Here is a 5,860-nt window from a genome sequence, read left to right on the forward strand (position 1 = left end):
GGTCAATCTACATTCCTACTCACACCTATGGTCATGAGCTGTGGGTCATGACTGAAAGGACAAGATCCCGGATACAGGCGGCCGAAATGAGCTTTCTCCGTAGGGTGGCTGGGCGCTCCCTTAGAGATAAGGTGAGAAGCTCAGTCACTCGGGAGGAGCTCATAGTAGAACCGTTGCTCCTCCACATCAAAAAGAGCCAGCTGAGGTGGCTTGGGCATCTATTTCGGATGCCTCCTTGACGCCTTCCTAGGGAGGTGTTCCAGGCACGTCCCACCAGGAGGAGGCTCCAGGGCACAGACCTAGGGCACGCTGGAGGGACTTTGTCGCCCAGGTGGCCTGGGAACGCCTTGGAGTTCACCCAGAAGAGCTGGAGGAAGTGGCTAGGGAGAGGAAAGTCTGGGCATCTCTGCTTAGACTGTTGCCCCTGCGACCCGGCCCCAGATAAGCTTAAGCATAAGGTGATGGATGGATGGATGGATGAATGAATTGGGTGAACCAATGATTCAACAGACCATTCATAAAGAGAGCCCTTTACTAAATCCCTAAATTAATCAGCCATTTGAATTAATTAATGAATGAGTAACGGACTTACTAAACAAGACATGGGCATTTTAAGTTACTTATTGAAATCTTAGTTCCTTATTTGGAGTACATGAAAAAAACATAATTGGCTTAGAGAGGAATTCATTTTTTTTCTTTCTCACTAAACACCACTCACAAGCTGTGACAAAGGAGACCAAGTTTCAGATACACTATCAAAAATATACAGTACATGCTTAAAAAAAAAAGCAAACATAAAAACACATTAAACAAATAAACATAAGACAAGGAGAGTTTCCGGCATCAGCCCGACACAGATGAAACTCCTGATGTAGTGCCAATGTCTAACCTACAACACAAAATAAATTCAAAAGGTCAGGGAAAAATATTATAGACATTAATTAATTATATTCTAGATATTGTCATTTTTTCACTAGAGCACAATTTTCAGATAGAGGTGTATTCACATCCATAAGGACAGGTAAATAATCGGTTTTAAAATTTCAACACTTTGTGTGGTTGTTTAATGTCTCTGTATACCACAGCGCTCTAGAAGGCTATAATGGCAGCACTAGTGTGAGGGCATCCCTGCTAACAACATTACGTAACTGTTACGTAACTGCTACGTAATCTGGTGACCAAAGTTTCGTCGTGGCGACGTAACTAGTTACGTCGTGGCAACCGGAAAAGTGAAAGGTGCGTATACGTCGCCACAACGTAACTTTGTGACGTTGCCAGTAAGTAACTGCGACGTCGTGGCAACGTCGCGGATCGGTGGTCGTGTGCTGGTAATCAGTTGGTCATTTTTTTTAATAATTATTCTATGGGCGGACATGCAGCACTTGAACCTATGTCCTCATATGCCCAAACTAATTTAAAGGATTGTTTCAGCAGCTGTGAATGATGAATACATACTCGAAATGAATTCAGTTAATTTATTAACAAGCAAATATGAACAGTAATACACCCAGATTATTAATAAAAACAGGATATACAGCGAAATATGAATGAAAGCATTCAGCCCATACAGAAGCACATAGATTGAGATATATTAATAATAAATACATTTCCATATATTGAAATATCTATACCCTTCTGTAAGCATCCAGGGTCAAAACATTATGCACAACATGCAAGTCTTAGTAGGCACTCAGTACATTGCATTTAAATATTATCATTAACAATGCACACATTCATCAACTAATCACAAGATCCCACAATAATCTTCAGCTAATCACACCCTTAACCAAACCACTACAAATAATTCATTGAAAATAATATGCTATAGCTTATGAACAGATGTATTATAGCAAATCAAGTTTAATGAATCTCACACCTATCATACAGCATTATGGCCAGTTCACACTGCCACAAAAATATATCTAAATATATACAGTATTGTTCAAAATAATAGCAGTACAATGTGACTAACCAGAATAATCAAGGTTTTTCGTATATTTTTTTATTGCTACGTGGCAAACAAGTTACCAGTAGGTTCAGTAGATTCTCAGAAAACAAATGAGACCCAGCATTCATGATATGCACGCTCATAAGGCTGTGCAATTGGGCAATTAGTTGAATTAGTTGAAAGGGGTGTGTTCAAAAAAATAGCAGTGTGGCATTCAATCACTGAGGTCATCAATTTTGTGAAGAAACGGGTGTGAATCAGGTGGCCCCTATTTAAGGATGAAGCCAACACTTGTTGAACATGCATTTGAAAGCTGAGGAAAATGGGTCGTTCAGACATTGTTCAGAAGAACAGCGTACTTTGATTAAAAAGTTGATTAGAGAGGGGAAAACCTATAAAGAGGTGCAAAAAATGATAGGCTGTTCAGCTAAAATGATCTCCAATGCCTTAAAATGGAGAGCAAAACCAGAGAGGCGTGGAAGAAAACGGAAGACAACCATCAAAATGGATAGAAGAATAACCAGAATGGCAAAGGCTCAGCCAATGATCACCTCCAGGATGATCAAAGACAGTCTGGAGTTACCTGTAAGTACTGTGACAGTTAGAAGACGTCTGTGTGAAGCTAATCTATTTTCAAGAATCCCCCGCAAAGTCCCTCTGTTAAAAAATAGGCATGTGCAGAAGAGGTTACAATTTGCCAAAGAACACATCAACTGGCCTAAAGAGAAATGGAGGAACATTTTGTGGACTGATGAGAGTAAAATTGTTCTTTTTGGGTCCAAGGGCCACAGGCAGTTTGTGAGACAACCCCCAAACTCTGAATTCAAGCCACAGTACACAGTGAAGACAGTGAAGCATGGAGGTGCAAGCATCATGATATGGGCATGTTTCTCCTACTATGGTGTTGGGCCTATTTATCGCATACCAGGGATCATGGATCAGTTTGTATATGTTAAAATACTTGAAGAGGTCATGTTGCCCTATGCTGAAGAGGACATGCCCTTGAAATGGTTGTTTCAACAAGACAATGACCCAAAACACACTAGTAAACGGGCAAAGTCTTGGTTCCAAACCAACAAAATTAATGTTATGGAGTGGCCAGCCCAATCTCCAGACCTTAATCCAATTGAGAACTTGTGGGGTGATATCAAAAATGCTGTTTCTGAAGCAAAACCAAGAAATGTGAATGAATTGTGGAATGTTGTTAAAGAATCATGGAGTGGAATAACAGCTGAGAGGTGCCACAAGTTGGTTGACTCCATGCCACACAGATGTCAAGCAGTTTTAAAAAACTGTGGTCATACAACTAAATATTAGTTTAGTGATTCACAGGATTGCTAAATCCCAGAAAAAAAAAATGTTTGTACAAAATAGTTTTGAGTTTGTACAGTCAAAGGTAGACACTGCTATTTTTTTGAACACACCCCTTTCAACTAATTGCCCAATTGCACAGCCTTAAGAGCGTGCATATCATGAATGCTGGGTCTTGTTTGTTTTCTGACAATCTACTGAACCTACTGGTAACTTGTTTGCCACGTAGCAATAAAAAATATACTAAAAACCTTGATTATTCTGGTTAGTCACATTGTACTGCTATTATTTTGAACAATACTGTATATGTTTAAGCAATTAACATTAAATTCTAAAATCTTAAGTAATTCTTACTTTCTCTATTCTTGCAATATTCTAGTGTTCATGTCCCTGAGTAATATCTGCATCCACCGAAGTCTGAAGAGCTGAAGAACACAATATGCTAGTAGACAGCAATCCTCGTGAGAGAGAGGTCTGGTGTGGAGGGTGGATCTGGAACTGACTTCTCTTGATTATCTCTTTTCACAAACTGCCCTGAAATACAATTCAAACATTAACAATGATTGTTATAAATGTAATGTAAGGCTCTTAAACTCATAATGCTCATTTTGGAAATATAGTTAATATCACTAATATGCAGCATGCACGATACAAGGAAGTGGTCAGTAATTACACTTTGAGGTATTATATCTATGTCAGTAAGGCTACCTTTAAGAAAAAATAAAATGAATAAATTAAGTTGTGTTATGCATTCAAATAGTTAGACATGCTAAAATACAGAATTTGTTAACAATAATAATAAAAAATAATATGCTGGGGAAAAAATTAGGGCCCTAAATATGTTTTTTTTTTTAATGTTTAATAAATTGATGTGAAAATGTATGTCATACGAAAAAGGAGTAGAGAAAAATGAAATATTTATTTTATCATTGAGGATTTCTTAAAAAAAATATATATATATATATCGTCTCGCTCTCATGAACCCAGTCTCGTGTCTCGTCTCATCTTGTGGGATAAGTGTCTCATCACACCCCTAGTAGCCAGAGCAAGAGATACATTAGATTTCTTTTGCATGTCTGACAGTCTAAAATTAAGCAGAAGTATTTCGAAAGAGTTAAACCTGTATCCTGTTTTCTGGGTAACATTGAGAATATCACTATATATTGTTGCAACACCTCCGCCACGACCAGTCTGACAGGGCTCATGCTTATAACAGTAGTTTGGTGGAGTTTAGACTAATGCTAAATCAAAAATACCTGTCAAAATTAACACTGGAACAAACACAATCTTTATTGTAGTAGTACTTCTATTTGAGCGTGTAGAACAAAATTCATCATAACGGTTATTTGAGAATTGGCTTACTAGTCATATGGAGCGAAGTGTCCTGGAGATGTTGTCCAACAGGAGATCTAAAAAGCCTAGCTCCCAGAAAAGATTCCAATTATTAACAAAAGGCAGTTTCTGTTCTTTACACCATGACTATAACCATTCGTTTAAAGCAAAAAGTCTGCTGAACCTTTCATGTCCTCATCTATACGTGGGAAGTGGTCCTGACACGATGATCATCATGCAGGCGATATGCTGCGCACTGTCTTGATCAGGCTCCTGAAGTCCCTCTTCAGTGTCTCCGTCCGCTCTGATGCCCACCTCACTCTTCAGGGTCACGGGAATCTGTGCAGAAATATCAAGAACATGAGCACCAGGGAAGTAGTCAGTGTGGACTTTACCTTCAGCTAACATAGCGCAAACGTGCCGGACGATGGAGTCTCTGATGATCACAGCGTTTTGTTCTGTCTCGCGAAGTGGAGCGAATCGGGTTCTGGTGGAGATCCTGAAGACCGGAGGCGGCGGATGGAGAGAGGTCGTCGCCCAGGGCCTGGATCATGTCTTACACTATGAAATAGGGTGAAGGACATCTGGGAAGATCGCATCCTGGGTACACCGGGCCTTTGCAGAGAACCACACAGAGTAGAGGTGGTAGTAGGGTTAGCTGTATACTTACCCTGGACTTATGAGCATCAACCCCTGAATATTTCCAGCACAGCTCTCCACTCGCTCAGCTGGGCCTGCTTCTCCACAATATCATGGATCTGTATCTTCACGGCCTCCAGCTCCTTATTAGAAATAAACAAACTAGAGAATAGGGGAAATGCAGAAAAGAAAAATAGCAATATGGAAAACATACAAAAATCTTTAGATACCAGAATTCACATGTTTAGATTTTACAGATGCATGATGATATATTGTAAAAAATAAATATGAAGTTATTTAATAAGCTTTGTAGCATCACCTGTGTTTTCTATCTCTGTCAGCAGGTCCCGTTAGACATTTTCTTGGAACTTCTCCTCTGTTTTAGAGGGTTTTTAAGACACTCCTGAAATCACCGTACAATTTTTTTTATCAATATTTGTTTACAATGATAAATCAGAACAAGCTTGAAACAGTGGTTTGAAATAGTTTCAGCCCATTTTAGACCACGAGTGACGTCACTGATAGACTCTACAATGCAGATTTTTAGGTTAAATTAATTAGCTTAACTTTATTTCATTTATCTATTGACAAATTACCATCAAAAACATTTACAAAACGATCAAAACCGAT

General features: G+C 39.0%; 1 long non-coding RNA gene across 4 annotated transcripts; it reads right to left on the bottom strand.

Moving 5' to 3' along the window:
* Positions 1-1,461: 1,461 nt before the first annotated feature.
* On the bottom strand, positions 1,462-5,643 carry LOC127977426 (uncharacterized). Of its 4 annotated transcripts, none has more exons than XR_008158179.1 (4): positions 5,550-5,643; positions 4,776-5,373; positions 4,622-4,677; positions 1,462-3,793 (listed from the first exon to the last, which is right to left on the bottom strand). It is a non-coding gene; the product is annotated as an uncharacterized LOC127977426 (long non-coding RNA). The 4 variants fall into 4 exon arrangements; XR_008158178.1 differs by having other exon boundaries at positions 4,776-5,392; XR_008158177.1 differs by having other exon boundaries at positions 1,462-2,605; positions 3,614-3,793; positions 4,776-5,625.
* Positions 5,644-5,860: the final 217 nt, after the last annotated feature.

The sequence above is a fragment of the Carassius gibelio genome, chromosome B18 (assembly GCF_023724105.1).
Source record: "Carassius gibelio isolate Cgi1373 ecotype wild population from Czech Republic chromosome B18, carGib1.2-hapl.c, whole genome shotgun sequence".
Taxonomy (NCBI): Eukaryota; Metazoa; Chordata; class Actinopteri; order Cypriniformes; family Cyprinidae; genus Carassius; species Carassius gibelio.